We start from the raw sequence: 19039 nt of genomic DNA, 5'->3' as shown, positions 1-19039 counted from the left end.
TATTCCACATGAGAAAAAAAGTGGATTCAGTTCCCTTTCTCATATAAAAAATCCGTTCCCAATGGATTAATGAGCTAGACATGAAAGGCAAAACATTTAAATTTCACGGCAACATTTGGTAGAGAAATCATTCTTAACAGAGAGGAAAACATGGATGAGTCAATATTTTACATTAAGATTAAGGAAACAAAAGTCTCTATAAAAAAAGGCTGAAAAGATAAGCCACACAGCATATATTTGCAAAGGATCACACATCAGAAAGAAAAATGATAACTGAAAAATAATTCTGTTCATGGCAAAAGATTATAGCCATTTCGCAGAAGAGGAGAAACAAATGGCAAATGGGTATTAGTGAAGATACACCATTAGTTATCAAGAAATGCAAATTAAGTGCACATAAAAATGCAAAAAATCAAGAAGTTTGACAAAACCAAATGCAGATGAGGATGCGGATTGATGGGAAGTCTTGTACTTTTTCCAGTAGAGTGTTAGTTGATACAACTACTTTAGAAAACATTGTTTTCATTCCCTTATAGAGCTGAGCACTTAATTACTCTACAAATGAGCAATTTCACTTATAGGTGTCATGAAGAAATACTCTAAATGTACACACTAAGACACATGTGATAACATTCATTGGAGCATTGTTGGTAAGAACAAAAATCCTGAAACAATCAAAATGTCCACTGATAGGAATATAATTTCTGTAATGGTGGAATATCTTTTAAATGGATTTTTATATAAATTAGTGAAAATAAATGAGTATCATAGTCATATATAATTATGAATGAATCTTTAAAAATAATAGAGTAAGAAAAAAAGTCATACAGTAGAATAGTACATATAGAATGGTACCATTTTTAAAATTCTTAAAAACAAAATATTGAGAAGGAAGCTAGAGAATGAGCTAGGGAAGGAACACATACAGATACAGTAATTTTGTTAATACTCCAATTATTAAGCGGGTGACAGGTCCATAGGCAATCCTTTTACTATCATGCTTCCTTCTTTATGCATGTGTCCCATATGCAACAAATCTGATATATTTTTCCCCAAAGACCTTGTATAGGAAGAATAGTAGTTTTCAGATAAGTGTCCAATGAAGTTTGAATAAAAGGTATGTCTTTTCATTGGAAAGCTCTTCTAGCAACGGGAACTTCTTCATTCTCCAAGCACCTTTTAAGTGTTCAAAATTAGAGTTGCCTTTCTCAACCATTTTCATTTCTGATTTCAGTGTTCATGGATGTCTTTGAAATTTTCCAATAGTAAGTAACAGAAGAATGACTCTTTGGCAACATTTCCTTTCTCTCCTTTCTTTTTCTTTTTATTAATTTCAACTAAATTATTGATATTTTGTCAATTTATAAATGCTCCTGATTCCTTGAGCATGCATTATGTCTAAGACATCTGCTTCCAAAATATTTTTGTCAGTGTGAAAGAGCTTTCTCAAATGATAGTCTTTATTTTTGACATTTTAATTTAACTTTTCATTTTTTTCTGGGAACCAAGGGATAATTTAACTTTTCAGATAATTCTTTCATGCTTCTGTGTCAGTGCTTGCGATTTCCCCAATAATTACAATAGCTAACATTTCTGTAGCACTACTGAGAGGTGACAATGTGCCAGTAGCCCTCGCTCTCGGTGCCTCCTTGGCCTAGGCGTCCACTCTAGTGGCACTTGAGGAGCCCTTCAGCCCGCCACTGCACTGTGGGAGCACCTCTCTGGGCTGGCTGAGGCCACAGCCGGCTCCCTCTGCTTGCGGGGAGATGTGGAGGGAGAGGCGCGGGCTGGAACCGGGGCTGTGCGCTGAGCTAGTGGGCCAGCGCGAGTTCCGGGTGGACGTGGGCTCGGCTGGCCGCTGCACTCGGAGCGGTGGCTGGTGCCGCTGGCCCTGGGCAGTGAGGGGTTTAGCACCCGGGCCAGCAGCTGCAGAGGATGCGCCGGGTCCCCCAGCAGTGCTAGCCTGCTGGGGCTGCACTCGGATTCTCGCCGGGCCTCAGCTGCCTCCCCACAGGGCAGGGCTCAGGATCTGCAGCCCGCCACGCCCGAGCCTCCCTGCCCCCTACCCCGCTTCCCCCGCCCCCGCTTCCCGCCCCCCGCTTCCTCCCCTTCTTCCCCGCTCCCCACCCCCTCGCTCCCATCCCCGCTCCCCCCTGCTCCCCGGCACAGAGAGGTTAAAAAATCTTACTGAGAAAGAAAGCTGGAATTCAAACCAGGAACTCTAGTTCCAGATTCCATGCTCCTAACCACCACATCTCTCTCTCTCTCTCTCTGTTTTTTTTTTTTTCTTTGAGACAGTTTTCACCCTGTTACCCAGACTGGAGTGCAGTGCCTTTATCATAGCTCACTGCAACCTCCACATCCCAGGCTCAAGCAATCCTCCTACCTCAGCCTCCCGAGTAGCTGGGACCACAGGCGCATACCACCACAGCAGGCGAATTTTTGTGTTTTTGGTAGAGACAGGGTTTCACTATGTTGCCCAGACTGGTCTCCAACTCCTGAGCTCAAGCGATCCACCCACCTCGGCCTCCCAGTGTGCTAGGAGTACAAGGATGAGCCACCATGCCCAGCAGCTGTTTATTTATTTTTTATCAGTCAGTTTTCTTTCTCTCTTTCTTTTTTTCTTTTTGAGAAGAAGTCTCGCTCTGTTGCCCAGGCTAGAGTGCAGTGGCGCAATGTCGGCTCACTGCAACCTTCGCCTCTGGGCTTCCAGCAACTCTCCACCTCAGTCTCCCGAGTAGCTGGGACTACAGGCGCCTGCCACCACGCCCGGCTAATTTTTTGTATTTTTAGTAGAGACAGGGTTTCACCGTGTTAGCCAGAAAGGTCTCGATCTCCTGACCTCGTGATCCGCCGGCCTCAGCCTCCAGATCAATCAATTTTCTCTCTGAAGAAACACATCTACCTATTGCTTACAATAAAAACTTTTCTGTTGTGTATCTTCCAACGTGCCATCTGGATGCATCATCTGGATGAGATACATGCTTTTGCCAACGGTGTTGCCAGGTATTAGATTCTACCTGATCCTACAGTCATGCGAGCATAACTAGTATAGCCTGCTAGACTAGTTTGGGTGTACAGTTACAGTCTGGTTTATTTTTTAAAAAATAATTAATTAAATTAATTTCTTCCGTGTGTGTGTAATACACTTGCATGATTCAAAAATCTAAAAATATGAAAAGATGATACAGTGTGAAATATCTTCCTCCTGCATCCTTCACCTAGTCTACAGATTCTCTCCCCCATGCAAGCAATCGTATCATGTTCTTAAAGCCTACATTAAATATGTATATTAAAAATTATTTTGAATATTAAGCTTTATTTTGCACTTTGTGTCAGGCACTATGCTAAACACTTTTCACTTAATCTTTCCAGCAATTTAATTAGGTGAGTTTTACTGTTATCCCTATTTTTCAGATGAAAAAACTGAGGTATAGAATGATGGCTCACATCTGTAATACCAGCACTTTGGGAGGCCAAGGCAGGAGGATCACTTGAAACCAGGAGTTTGAGACCAGCCTGGGCAACACAGGAAGAACCTATCTCTACAAAAAAATTATCTAGTAAGAAATCAACCGGGTGTGGTGGTGCCCTCCTATGATCCTAGCTACTTGGGAGGCTGAAGTGGGAGGATTACTTAGGCCTGGGAAGTCGAGGATGCACTGAACTGTGACTCCAGCGTGGGTGATATTTTGGTTGTGGGGTGTCCGTCTCCAGAGTTCATGCTCTTACCTACTGCAGTATACTGTTTCTCCATGCTGAATCTTTTTATGAGACATATATAAAATAAGTGGATTATTTAAAGTTTATATAGCCCCACAGGAAAACGTTATCTCCATTTCTTGGAGAAAATAAGACACGTACTTGTATATTTCTTTTGTAAACATCATTATTGAGATACAATTTATATTCCATAAAAGTCACCCCTTTAAAATGTATAATTTAATGGTTTACAGTATATTTAGAGTTGCAGAGCCATCACTATGATCTAAGTTCAGAATATTTTTATCATGCCCAAAGAAGCCCCATCAATTCTTCTGTCAGTTCCCCTAGCCTTCCCCTCCCCACCCTGGACAGCCACCAGTATATTTTCTGTCTCTATAGATTCACTTATTTTGGATTTTTCACATTAATGGAATCATATAATATATTGCCTGTGTACTGAGTTATTTCACTTAGTATAATGTTTTCACATTTTATACTGTAACATATATCTGTATTTCTTTCCTTTTTGTGGCTGAATAATGCTACATTGTATGAATATACAACATTTGGCTAACTATTCATCAGTTGATGGATATTTGTGTTATTTCCACTTTGGGTTATTGTGAATAATACTTCTATGAATGTTTCTGTACAGATTTTTGTATAAATATGTTTTCATTTTTCTTGGGAGGAGTGGAACTGCTGGATCATATGGTAACTTTATGTTTAAGCTTTTAAGAAATTGCCAGACTGTTTTTTATAGTGGCTGCACCATTTGACAATCCCACTAGCAGTATATGAGGGTTCCAATTTCTCCACATACTCGCCAACACTTGTTATTACCCATCTTTTTATTATAGCCATTCTAGTGAGTGTGAAGTTATATCTTACGTGGTTTTGATTTGCATTGATTAACGATATTGAGTGTATTTTTATGTGTTTATTGACCATTTGTGTATCTTATTTGGAGAAATGTCTATTAAAATCCTTCACCCCTTTAAGGCTGGGTGCGGTGGCTCACACCTATAATCCCAGCACTTTGGCAGGCCCAGGCAGGTGGATCATGAGGTCAGGAGATCGAGACCATCCTGGCTAACATAGTGAAACCCCGTCTCTACTAAAAATACAAAAAATTAACCGGGCGTGGTGGCGGGCGCCTGTCGTCCCAGTTACTCAGGAGGCTGAGGCAGAAGAATGGTGTGAACCCGGGAGGCGGAGCTTGCAGTGAGCGAGATGGCCCCACTGCACTCCAGCCCGGGTGACAGTGCGAGACTCCATCTCAAAAAAAAAAAAAATTCCTTTACTCCTTTAAAAACTGAACTGTCTTTTTATTGGTGACTTTACGATAGTTTTTAGAATACACTCTGGATACCAGATTCTTTATTGTAAACAATATTTGCAGATATTTTCTATCATTCTGCAGGTTGTCTTTTCATTTTCTTGATGGTGTCCTCTGAAGAATAAAAATTCTAAATTCTGATAAAGTCAAATTTGTCCTTTTCAAGAAACTTGTTACTTGTGCTTTTGGTGTTACATTTAAGAAACAACTGTCCTACACCAGATCACAAAGATTTGCACCTATGTATGTGTTATGGTTAATATTGAGTGTCAACTTGATTGGATTGAAAGATACAAAGTATTGATCCTGGGGGGTGTGTCTGTGAGGCTGTTGCCAAAGGAGATTAACATTTGAGTCACTAGGCTGGGGAAGGCAGATCCACCTTTAATCTGGTGGGCACAATCTAATCAGCTGCCAGTGAATATAACGCAGTCAGAAAAAATTAAAAGGAGAGACTGGCCTAGGCTCCCAGCCTACATCTTTCTCCCGTGCTGGATACTTCCTGCCCTCTAACATCGGACTCCAAGTTCTTCAGTTCTGGGACTCGGACTGGCTCTCCTTCCTCCTCAGAGCTTGCAGACAGCCTATGGTGGGATCTTGTGATTGTGTAAATTAATACTTAATAAACTTTCCTTTATATATATATAAAATATATGTGTTCATATATATTTCTATAAAAATATATTTATATATAATATATATATATATTTATATTTTTATATATTCCACCTTTATATATATAATATACATGTGCTTTCTTGTGCTTTTATATATATTATGTATATTTCTTGTGCATATGTATAAAGGGAAGTTTATTAAGTATTTTATATATTTATATCTCCTACTAGTTTTGTCCCTCTAGAGAACCCTAATACAGCATTCTTCTATCAATTTTATATTTTAATTCTTACATTTAGGTCTATGATCAACTTTTAGGTGATTTTTGTGTATGGGAGCAGTACATATTATTTTTTGTATATGAATATCCAGTTTTCTCAGCACCATTTGTTAAAAAGACTATTCCTTCTCCATTAAATGGTCTTGGTATCATGGTAGAAAAACAATTGTACATAAATGTATGGGTTCATTTCTGAATTCTCAATTATACTCTATTGTCCTATATGTCTATCATTATGCCAGTAGCACACTACTGACTTGATTATTTCAGCTGTGTAGTAAGTTTTGCAGTAAATCAGAAAGTGTGAATCCTTCAGCTTCATTTTTCTTCAATATTGTTTTGGCTATACTGAGTCCCTTGCGTTTCTATGTGAACTTCAGGATTAGCTTGTCAGTTTCTTCAAAAAGGCAGCTGGGGTTTTGATTAGGATTGCATTGAAACTGTGGATCAATTTGGGGAATATTGCCATTTTAACAACATGAATTCTTTAAATCGATGAATTTGGGTTGATTTTCTATGTTTTTAGATCTTCTTTAATTTCTTTGAACAATGTTTTGTAGCTGTCAAAGCATATGTTTTGTATCTTTTTGTTAACTTTATTCCTAAGTATTTCATTATTTTGGATGCTATTGTAAATGCAATTGCTTCTTCTTCTTCTTTTTTTTTTTTTTGGCAGAGTTTCACTCTTGTTGCCCAGGCTGGAGTGCAATGGTGCTACTCGGCTCACTGCAACCTCCACCTCCCAGGTTCGAGTGATTCTCCTGCCTCAGCCTCCTGAGTAGCTGATATTACAGGTGCGTGCCACCACGTCCGGCTAATTTTTGTATGTTTAGTAGAGACGAGGTTTCACCATATTGCTCAGGGTGCTCTCCAACTCCTGAGCTCAGATGATCCACTGGCCTCGGCCTCCCAAAGTGCTGGGGTTACAGGCATAAGCCACCGTGCCCGGCCTGGAATTGCTTCTTAATTTCATTAGAAACACAATTATTTTGAATTAATTGTTGAATTTATTGAATCTATATTGAATTAAATATTCAATTCCTGACATGACCTTTTAACAGGCAGTTGATGTTTTCATTCTATGGACTTTCCTTCATTTCCAATTTTCTAATCAGTTGAAATTCTGGTGTGATAATTGGAGACACAGGTCAGCCCTGCTGGTGCTTTTGCAGGTGTTCTATATCTTATTTGAAGGTTAGCCTTGCAGGTTACAGTTGACTCTTACAGACCCTGGAATGATGCTTGTGCTTACCTAAGTTCTGCTTGTAGTGCCACAGGATTCATTACTGGGGCCTTTTCATTGTTGTTTGAATTTGCATGTTCAGCCATTGCATTTTCAAAGGAATTATGGTGCCAGGCAATCAAGTTTAGAGGTGCTTCTAGCTCCAGCCTGGACCAGAACCCCTAGATTCTTGTGCTGGAACTGGACATCAGCTCAGTCCCAGTGGTGAGTTTACTTTTAAGATCCTTTAGGTCTCCTCAGCCAGCAGAACTTGGGTCAGCCAATCCTGATCTACTCTGTTTTTCTTAACTTTGAATTTTGGGGAGCAGGTGTTGAGGTCTTTGTTCCTTCCTTCTCAAAAAGCCTAGAGAAAAATCATTAAACTTGGTATAACTTCTCCTGCCACAAGTTATACACTGCAAGGGCCCGCCTTTGTTAGAACATTAAAAAAAATCTGTTACAGACATTTCTGGAGCCATGATTATCTATTAGATAAGAGAGGCCCTTTAAATTTATATTTTGACTAGGAAGGCCCTTTCCAAGGTGACTTGCTCTATTCAACTAGACAAAGAAGTGGAACATGGCCTTGGCACCCCCCCATCACACAATGTAAGGTCTTTCATGTGATAAATCGTTCCATTTTATTTGTAAAAATGCCATTACATTGGCTCAGTGCTCTTCAGGGTCTCCAGAGATATTTCCTTGAACTTCAGAGTTGAGCTTGTGTTTGTGAGTGTGACAAGTGGACTTGGAAGTTTGCTCATTCACATTCATTTCTCCTACTGTTAAGTTAAACTCTCATGTTTCCTTTTCAAAGAGGTGGATTATCTCACCTTTTTTTGAGCAGTTTTGGCACTCTATGCATTCCATCACATCTTTTTCTTAGACACAGTGAAGAGCAGGGCATTTAAAAGTTCACGGAAAACATGCTAAAATAAAACGTAGAGCAACTTGAAAGAGATTCACTTACTTTAAGTGCACCTGTAGACCATGGCAGCTGAGTTATTGTCATATTATACTTGGTGAACATATCAGGCTGGCAATCAAAATGCTGAAGCATTGCTTGGAGAAATTAATGGTCATCAATATGGGGTTTAGTCTTTACTGTAGTGTCAAAGTAGGAAGGATCATAAGTTCAGCAGCAGTCTTAAAGCCAGGGTCACCTGGATTAGAATTATATGCAGTATATTTGTAATTGAGAAAGGTTTATTGTACTAATTTTACTAAGATTTATCCTTCCAGTTACCTGCAATATGCATTTCCTTCTATTAATGGCTCTCAGCCAGTCTACTAGAGCAAAAAGAAACCAACTGACTGGCATTGTAAGAAATTACTGATTTTTTTCTTTAGGAGGAGAGTAGATATTCTGCGCGTCTGATTTATGATTATTTATCATGAAAGATTACTGACTATAATAGCCCCAAACAAGCATCCATTTTCTGGGTAAGATTTAGAAGGAACTAAATAGTAGACATGGCAGAGTTCACTGGGAAGCACTTCAATGGATGGACTTCCTCTGCCAGGGCTTCATTTGCATATGGGAGGGCATGGACTAGCAGGATGCAGACCAAGCCTCTAAGCTCCCCCTTCGGGCCAGCTGCGTGCTAGGCACTTAACATACACTGAAAAAGAAAACTAAAAGCCACATTTTCCTTTCTTTTAAAAGTTGTATATATTTAAAGTGTACAATATGATGTTTTGATACACATATACATGGGGAAGTGATTGCTCTATTTTTCTATTCACAATTTTTCTAGGTCACAATTATGGCTGAACTATTGCTACAAATCTCAATAGATTTAAAGAAAGTAGAAGAGGAAAAGGAGGACTATTAACCCAAGTGACAATGGGAATACAAAGCATTGGGCTAGTTCATTACCTTTTGTCTTAAAGGTAAGAGAGGAGGTTAAAGAATATTAACAAACCGATTAATATAAAATGGCAATCAAGAAAGAACATTAGCCAGGTGGAACACAAGTCCCTTTAAAATTATACCTATATATATATTCTGAATTCTTAAATTAAAATTTTCACTACTTTATCTGCTACTTTAATGCTGAAATTTCTGACAACTTCATTTGCGAATAATCTCTCCTGTGATGGCCTGCCATTTAAATACATGTATTTATTGCTATCTGCTATGGAGTATAATCTTAACCACAAGGCTATGAATACAGTAAAACTTTACATTTTTGTGAGATACTTTATTTATCCATTTTAAGTTCAATAAGTAGATGCAATGCTACAGAAAATGAATTAATTCACCTCAATTCCAATGTACATACTGGGATGAGTAACTAACTGTTTATGACATAGTCAACTGTATTCTGCCGCCTTAATACATAAGAGGCAATGGCTGGGCTCAGCAGCTCACGTCTGTAATCCCAGCACTTTGTGAGGCCAAGGAGGGTGCATCACTTGAGGTCGGGAGTTCAAGACCAGCCTGACCAACATGGTGAAACCCCATCTCTACTAAAAATACAAAAACATTTGCTGGGTTGGTGGTGGGCACCTGTAATCCCAGCTACTCTGGAGGCTGTAATCTCAGCTACTCTGAAGTGGGAGAATCGCTTGAACCTGGGAAGTGGGGGTTGTAGTAAGCTGAGACTGTGCCACTGCACTCCAGCCTGGGTGACAGAGTGAGACCCTCTCTCTCTTAAAAAAAAAAAAAAAAAAAAAAAAAAAAATATATATATATATATATATATATATATATATATATATATATCATTGTGTGAGATTGTGTGAGTGTGTGTGCGTGAGAGTGTGAGTGTATGGGTCAATAATTCACTTGTTGGTAGAAGCATGAATGCCCATATTTTGACTTTTCTTCCTGTGCCCCCTTGAACAAAACAAATTAGTGATTCAAACATATTCATTTCTAACCACATTGTGAAGTTTTTTTGTTGTCACCTGTATTATTATTTTTAGTCCTCATAACCCCCCTGAGAGATAAATGGAATTATTGCAAGCAAACTATTTCCTGAGGAAACCAAGGCTTAGAGAGCTTAAGGTATCAGAGTCAGGAGCCAAACAGATCTGTCTGCCCTAATGACCCAGCTTTCATGTGCCATGCTGCCTTTAACAGCTAGAAAGTTCTGTTAAATTCTCATTAAAGACCTCTACGGTTTCTGTACTCATAATTCCACTTCCAAGGCTATGGGTTAAAGTGTCCTTTATAAATAGTGAAACCAGCAGCTTAGATGTAAAGTGTGTAGATGGTGGAATGTAGTTGCCACTGCTTCTGCTAGGGATACCAGCAGGATTTTGGGTCTGTTTGTTTACAGGGGTGCCTTTGGTTCACTGCCATGTTGGGGCAGCCATGAAGGTGTTTGAGCATCATGGACAGCATGAACAATCTAATCCCATCAGGATTCAGTTTTCTTCCTAAACCCTGCCTCCCTAGCACTGCTCCTCTCAATCTCTTGATCACCAAGATCACCAAGAGATCATTCACTGCAGACTACTGCTGTTCATTTTCTCACTTTCTCTTGCCTGGACTATTGTAGGTTTTCTCACTGACTTTTCTACTCCTAACTTTCCTTTTATATTTATCCAAAGACTAGTCTTTCTCACAATCAGAACCCATCATATTTTCCCCTTTCTTAAAATCCTTCAATGACTTTATCCTTGCTTTTAGAATGAAGCACCAGCTCCTTAGGGTATACAAAGTTCTTCACAGCCTTTAATCTCAGATCTCTATCCCTTGCCATACACATCTTACTATACAGACACATCTAAAATACTTGCAGATCTCTGAATGCATTATGTTATTTAACATCTTCATGTCTTTCTTCATGTTTCCACTTTTTTTTTTTTTTTTTTTTTTTTTGAGACAGAGTCTTGCCTTGTCACCCAGGCTGGAGTGCAGTGGTGCGATCTCTGCTCACTGCAGCCTCTGCCTTCTGGGTTCAAGTAATTCTCCTGCCTCAGCCTCCCAAGAAACTGGGATCACAGGTGTGTGCCGCCATGCCTAGTTAATTTTTGTATTTTTAGTAGAGATGGGGTTTTGCCATGTTGGCCAGGCTGGTCTCAAACTCCTGGCCTCAAGCGATCTGCCCACCTCAGCCTCTCAAAGTGCTGGGATTACAGGCATGAGCTACTGCGCCCAGTTGACATTTCATCTTCTTTATGGAATTCCTCTAGACTGACCATTGCCTGGACACTTCTCCCCTCCGGCGTTTACCACTCCCACAACAGGCTACTAAAGTGGGTATCTGTTTTTAGCTGCCTGGCATCCCTCCACTTCCTTTAGGATGCTGATCCACTACAATCATGGAACCTGATAATGCTACTAGTCATAGCATCTGTTTTATTGGTCACAGGGGTGGTTATATGACCCTGGATTCAGGTAATCATGGAGCCTTCTTGGACATAATGATTGTCCCAGAGTTGGGCATGTGGCCTAAGTCAGACCAATCTACATCTTCCCTGGGATTTGTATGCAAACTAGAGACATTTCCTTTGATCAGTAACTTTATAAATGTCACCCCAGAACCTTTTTTGCCCATTTCCAGACACATGGAGGAGGCTGAAGAATAAAGTTGATGTTGAGAATGAGACAGAAATGAGAGATGGGGGCGGGGGGAAGAAATGAGAGGTGGAGAGAGAGGCCTGGTGTCATTGAATCTCTGAGATCTACTCTTATTAGCCAATAGATCTTGGTAAAGTTAATTAATTTCCTTAAGTTTCATATTTTTAATCTATAAAATGGGTAAAATAAATGTAATGCTAGGTACCTGATAGAGTTTTTATAAAGGTTATGCAAAGTAACACATATGAAGTGCTTGGTACACTGCTCAGCGTAGAGTAAATGTGCAGTAAATGTTAGTAGTGACTGTTATTATAACTAAAGTTGGGAGAGAGTGTCCTCTTTCTTATTAGTAGTGAAGCAGGGCTTCCCAGTAGGTATTTAGGCCTATTTATTACTGGCCATGGGTTAATTATGGGACCCTTTCTTTTTCCCCAGTATCTTCTTGGACCATTGATCCGGCTAGTAACCATTTTAAAATGACTCACCTTATTCACCTTTACTTCGGTAGCTTTAGACATTTAAATAACTTAAATGTTAATAAAAATATTTTGAGAACATTTGTATTTAATTGTAATTATGTTAAAGTATTTAAACTACTACAGTGCATGCAGAGATGGATCAGTGAAGATGCTTTTTCCATTACTGGAAAACTAATACATGGCAACGCAAAATAATTTTGATGGTCTCAAGCACTAAATTACTAAGTGGGTATATTATACTGAAGATATATGTAACAAGAACATTCCATACCAGTTCAGCCGACTCAGCAAGATTGCTCCAAGAAGTTGCAATATTTGTCTCTTATTAAAAGACTGACTTCATATTTTTATAGGAAATTGATAAACATTCTTGATATTCTCTTAAGATGCATATGAACTGTATAATATTTTAAAGTGGGTGGCCAGTAACCTCATTTCATTTCTCTCTTCTATGTCTCTGACCTAGCTCTTAAAAAAATGCAGCATCAGCATCTCTCTTCTCTTTTCCTTTAGCTTGTCTGAGATTTAAGCAAAATTCCCCCCAAAATCCATTGTGAAGTAGGGCATAGGGATACATTGATGATTTCTGCTATTCATTTTAAATTTTGGCCTGAGATTGACCTGTTTAGCTTGCCTCCAGGAACAGCATCACTGGAAAACATTTAAGAGCAGTCTTGCTGATGGAAAAGTAATAGAAGACTCCTATACAATATGAGAGAGCCTGGGTCCTAGTCTTGGTTCTACAATTTGCTCTGTGACCTGGGGTAAGTCCCTTCTCCTTTCTGGGTTTCATTTTCCTCATCTATAAAATGAGAAGGCTTTACTAGATGTTATCTAATATCCATAACACAGGTGTGATTTATGGCCTAAAGGTGACTTTAATATTTCAGAGTCAATATGAATCTGAATTGCTCACCCTTTTCCATGTTTAACTCATCAGAAGGCTTGACTGGGGCTGAAGGATCCACTTTCAATCTCACTCATATGGTTTTTGGCAGGTCTCAGTTTCTTTCTAGCTGTTGGTTGGAGACTTCAGTTCCTTATCACATTGGCCTGTCATAGGAGGGGGGGGGAGGGGTGTGTGTGTGTGAGAGAGAGAGATGAGAGAGAGAGGGAGAGAGAGAGAGAAAATGAACATGAGATCTTAAGACTGAAGTTACAGCCTTTTTATAACCTGTTATTGGAAGTGACAAAGCATTACTTCTGCTGATTGCTATTGGTCACACTGGCCAATGCTGGTACAATGTGGGAGGCAGGAGTCATTGGGGGCTATCTTGAAGCCTGGATATAACACTGTGAGCCTTTAGATATCTAACTTCTTTGAGCCTCACCTTCCCTTTTATTTAATGGGAACAAAATTACTGTCTAGAGATGTTGACTTCATGGGGTTTTACTGAGAATCTAGTGAAATGATAGATGAAAAAACCCTGTATAAACTATAAAATACATTGGGTGAAAAATTTGATGTCATAGATCTGGAGCTGAGATCTGAAAGTCAAAGAGAGGGAAGAATTACAGTCTTATAAAGGGAGAAACATGGGTTCTCTTAGGTCACAAACCCTTTCCCCCACCACACACCTCTAAGCTCCCCTAGGGCTTGGCTAATTGAAACCATATGGAGTTTGGGGTTAGTTTGTTTATTTATTTACTTATTTTTTGCATAATAGGCTTTTTGTTTCCAAGAAAAATAACTGAAAAAATGAGCTTCAATACAAGGTTTGAAAAGTTTGGAGACATTAACTTGTTCTCACCATACAACTTGTTAACTGGTCAATTGTCCATGAATTAAAATAATATGGATTCAATTTTACTGAAATGCTACATAGCTTGGAAAAACATTTTCGGTTGCACTGAATTTAAGGACATTGAATGGTGCAATCTAATAAAAATTGCATTGTGTCCTGAGCTCACATAACCTATTGAGGTCAGCATCAAGGACCATCTATAGGCAAAATGTTCCCGTCTACACACTGGCTGGTCTCATTTCTCATTTGCACATATGGAGCCACCTCTCGACAGCTGTTGCTACACAAATAGGATTTATAATGGAGATGAGAACCCAATGCTGAGAGTGTAATGTTTGAGGTCCTCTGTTGAGCCTGCAACTGGCCTGCACACATCCCTCTGTGTCACAGCAGAAGGACCCCATCCCTTCCCTGCATGAACAGATATATAGCAGAAGGGCCCCATCCCCTCCCTGCAGGGACAGATGTACTATAGCCCTGTATACAACAGTAGTGGGGTTGGTCGAGTGCCATAAGACACACATGCTTAAGCAGAATAAAGGGGTACACATTGAGTCTGAAACAGGGAAAGGCATTACAACACAAGGTGATAAGTCCAGTGCAGCCTGTGAAGACTCCTTTTCTCTTTGTAAGGAAGTGTTTTAGGCCCAAGTCCAGTTCTTGCATAGCCCAGAGGAGGTTGAAATGCTGTGCACATAAGACTGCTTTTTCCAACAACTTTATTTCCTCAGTCCAGCTTCCTTAAAGCAGGACACATAGGCATGGGAAACCCTGGGCTCCGATCCTTACAGCAGAAAATGGGGAGTCTGTCCCAGGTTTATTTGAAAAGCACATAAGGATGGTGATTGATCTTGCCTGCTATAAACGTCCACCCGTCGTCCTTGTTCTTTAAAGAAGGCAGTCTTGTACTGGTGGCTTGACCCTAGTCTCTCTCTCTCTCTCTTTTTTTTTTTTTTTTTGAGACAGAGGCTAGCTCTGTCACCTAGACCACAGTGCAGTGGCACGATCATAGTTCACTGCAGCCTCAGCCTACTGGGCTCAAACAATCCTCCTGCATCAGCATCCTTAGTAGCTTGGACTACAGGTGCATGCCACCACACCTGGCTAATTTTTAAATTTTTAGTGGAGACAAGGTCTTGCTATGTTGCCCAGGCTGGTCCTGAAATCCTGGACCCAAGTGATTCTCCTGCCTTAGCCTCTTACAGTGCTGAGATAACAGGAAAGAGCCACCATGCCTGGCGACCCTAGTCTCTTGTAGAAGTGACTCATCCCATTCCTATGAGAGAGTTGAGGAAGATAATTATGAATGAAGCATTACATCAAAAGTGGGTCATAGAGGTCCCTGAATATCAGGTAAAAAAGTTAGATTTTTCAGGAGACACAGAACCATTTGAGATATTTGACCAGGGAAGTGACATGATCCGAGCTAAGTTTAGGAAGATTAGTTTGATAGGAATGTGTTAAAACTGAACAGAAAGTAGAAGGAATGGGTAATGTGAAGTAGGTAATTTTGCTAAAATAATCCATTCTGCTTGAACAACTAAAATAGCTGGAAAACCTAAAAATCATTTTCTTTTATGTGTCAAAGAATGAAAAAGGTAGTCAGGAACTATAGGCTAAGATCTCGGTGGAGATGAGAAACTAGAGAGATGAGCTCATCATCCAAGACTACTTTGTTCTTGAGGGCATTTACTGAACTTGAAAAGATATATTCTGTGAGTTGTTTTTCCTCTTGGCTCTCAGCTCCATTTCATCTCTTTGCTTTGTATCTCAGGGCAACAAGCCTGAAAACTACTTTTCCCAGACTTTCTTGCCAGCCGAGTTCTAGTTAGGCTTTGGCAATGGGAAACACTAGAGGAAGACTGAAAATGGAAGAAAGGGATGAGAATATAACAGCGAACCCAGATTGAGAAAGTAACAATCTGTCCTGCCATTCAACAGGCTAGGGCAACAGCCACAGATGAAGCCTTTGACAGGTCCTGGATTCTTAATATTTTTCTCTCTAGTTCCAGAAAACTGCCAAAGTGTAAAGTTAATGGGAAACAATATTTTTCTAAGGCCATGCTGCAGTTGTAAAGTATCATAATATCTTCTTTAAATCATGACTGCTTTCTTACTCACTGGAAAAAACCTTTTCCTAAAATCATTTGTGGTTTGAAATTATATCTGTAAGAATGAGACACATCTCAGTTTTGCCTGAAGGATCTGAGCCTCTTTGATATAGAGAAGCAACCTTGATATCCAATCTGTATGCTAAGTTTCAGATAAGTGATTTCTAGACACAACATACCACATATATCTTCACTTTTTAGTTTCTAAGGAAACAGGACTCTGATCCACTTTGCAGTCCAGATATGATATTGACTCTTTACACACAGCCTTGTTTTGCTTTGAGCCTATTCAAACACTGCTTCACTTTAATTTCATCTAAACTGTACACTTCCCCCAAATCCTGTAATAATGCTGTCTTTCCTGGTATTTGTTGAGATGCTCCATGGTTCCTTTGGTGTTTCCCTCATTGCAACAGCCTGATAAATCTGTCTTTGTCGAACTATAGCATTGCCCCTGTGGTCTTAGGTTGATTGGATGAGGAGAGAAATAAGCCATTTTTCCACTTCTGACAGTGACTTATTGTAGGCTCCAACAACTTTGGTGTTGGTTTCCGCAGCATTGATGGGGTTAACTCCGGAGCTTCTGATTAGAAGTGGTAGGTCATTTTCAATAGCAGTGCCAGGAACAGTGGCAATCTTGTGGGTTGGTGGGCTATAACCCAGGGGATAAGTCGGCTTCTTGATCTCTGGGTGATACTTCCTTTCCCTTTCACTTCTCTAGTTCTTGCAACATTTTTACAACCAATTCTCTGATTATAAACAACTAAATCCTTCTCTGCTAGAAATATAGGGTGGTTTCATTTTTCTCAGTGGTCACTAGCTGATAGAGTATCTGAGGTTCTGAGCTGCACCTTGGCAGCTTTCTAGGACTAGAGAGAAAAACAGTAAGAATTCAGAACCCAGCCAGGCGCGGTGGCTCAGGCCTGTAATTCCAGCACTTTGAGAGGCCGAAACGGGTGGATCACGAGGTCAAAAGATTGAGACCATCCTGGCCAATATGGTGAAACCCCGTCTCTACTAAAAATACAAAAATTAGCTGGGCGTGGTGGTGCGTCTCCTGTAGTCCCAGCTACTGTGGAGGCTGAGGCCGGAGAATGGCTTGAACCCGGGAGGCCAAGCTTGCAGTGAGCCGAGATCGCACCACTGCACTCCAGCCTGGCGACACAGCGAGAATCTGTCTCAAAAAAAAAAAAAAAAAGCAAAGAATTCAGAACCCATCAAGGATTTCACCCTGGCAAGTAGGAGTTAATCAGGAATAAAATAGCTCGCACAACTGAGCTTCCAGTCCTCTGGGTAGATCAGAAAACCCCAAGCCTTGAAATTGGATTAAGATGGTCCTGGTCGACTTAAGCCCTCTAGGCTTCTTAAATTAATCTGTTTTGGAAAATTCTCTATCTTATATTCTCAAATATTGCTTTTGCTTCTCTTCTGGGAATAACAATTAATTGCGTGTTGCATAGTCTCTTTGCCTATTCTGTGTCTCTTACCTACTTCTCTATATTTTCCATCCTTTTGTCTGCTGTCCATACTTCATCTTGATATATTCTTTTAACCTAATTTTTAGTTTAATAATTCTTCTGCTGTATCTAATTTGGGATTAAAGCCATCCATTGAATTCTTAACTTTTGTTATTGCCTTTCTCCCCAATTCTGGAACTTCTAGCTTTTTTTTTCAAGTTTGTTGCCACTTTTTATAGTTGCTAGTTCTTTGCTTTTGAATTTTAAAATATTTGACTTGATCAGCATTTTAAATTTCTATGCTTCTAATAATATGCTTAAAATACATAAATCAAAAATTGATAGAACTACAAAGAGAAATAGACAAGTCTGTAATTATAATGGGATATGATAAAATACCTCTGTCAGTAATTGATAGAGGCAGCAGACAAAAATTATTAATAATGTGGACAATTTGAACAGCATGACTAACAAAACTACTTAATGTCCACATATAGAGGTCTGCCATCAACAACCATAGAATGCATATTATTTTTCAAGCTCACACAGAGTATGAAGATGTTGGTTCTTCCAAATGCATCTGTAGATTCAGTGCAACCCCAGTCAAACTACCAGGCAGATCCTTTTGCAGTTCCCAAGTGATGATTGGGTTTTCACCCTCATACATGAGATGTGCCTCCCTCAAACCTTGTTACGATGTAGGCACATTAACCATCTGACATGAAAACAAAACAAAATACCAGTCAGGCATTTTCCAGGATCTGACAAACTTATTCTAAAATTAACCTAAAAATACTAATATTAAAAGACTGAGAATAGTTAAGACACCCTTGAAGAAAAATGGATACTAAAATTAATAACAGAATAATTAAGAGACCTTTGAAGGAAAAAGAAAAAGCTTGAGAAAACGTGCCCTACTCACTATCAAGACTTGTAAATTTATAATGATTAAAATAGTGTGATATTGGCATGAAGACTGAAAAGTAGACCAATGGGACAGGAGACATAACCCAGGTATCTATTTATATGTGTATATTAGTATATAAGTATACATATATGTTATATAATATACAATAAGTTATACAATATTTATGTATAGGAATATATAAATATTGGGAAAAGGCTATCTTTTCAATAAATAAGGCCAGGACAATTTGATATCTATAAAGGAAAAAATGAAATAGGACTCTTTTCTCACACTATATAGAAAAGGTAATTCTAGGCAATCATAGACCTAAGTGTGAATGGCAAAGTGGAAAAGCTTTTCGAAGGTAATACAGGTGAATGCCTTCAAGACTTCAGGATGTGGAAAAACAAGACTCAGAAAGCTCTAACCATAAAATAAAGGATTGATGTATTTGTTTTTAAGACAATATTAACTACTTTTATTTATATATTTTGGTAATTATTGATTTTCATTAATATTATTTTAATTGACAAATCACAATATACATTTATGGGGTACAATGTGATGTTTTGATATACGCATACAAAAAAGAATTACTAAATCAATCTAATTAGCATATCTAGCACCTCTGTTTTTGTGGTG

The 19039-nt window shown here is 39.2% G+C and overlaps 1 non-coding gene across 1 annotated transcript; it reads left to right on the top strand.

Moving 5' to 3' along the window:
- The first annotated feature begins 18109 nt into the window (after window positions 1-18109).
- On the top strand, window positions 18110-18211 carry LOC111539822. Its single transcript, XR_002730804.1, has one exon. It is a non-coding gene; the product is annotated as a small nucleolar RNA U13 (small nucleolar RNA).
- Window positions 18212-19039: the final 828 nt, after the last annotated feature.

This window comes from Piliocolobus tephrosceles, chromosome 18 (assembly GCF_002776525.5).
Source record: "Piliocolobus tephrosceles isolate RC106 chromosome 18, ASM277652v3, whole genome shotgun sequence".
Classification (NCBI taxonomy): Eukaryota; Metazoa; Chordata; class Mammalia; order Primates; family Cercopithecidae; genus Piliocolobus; species Piliocolobus tephrosceles.
Note: the sequence above shows the minus strand (reverse complement) of the source record. Positions and strands in the feature narration are given on the sequence as shown.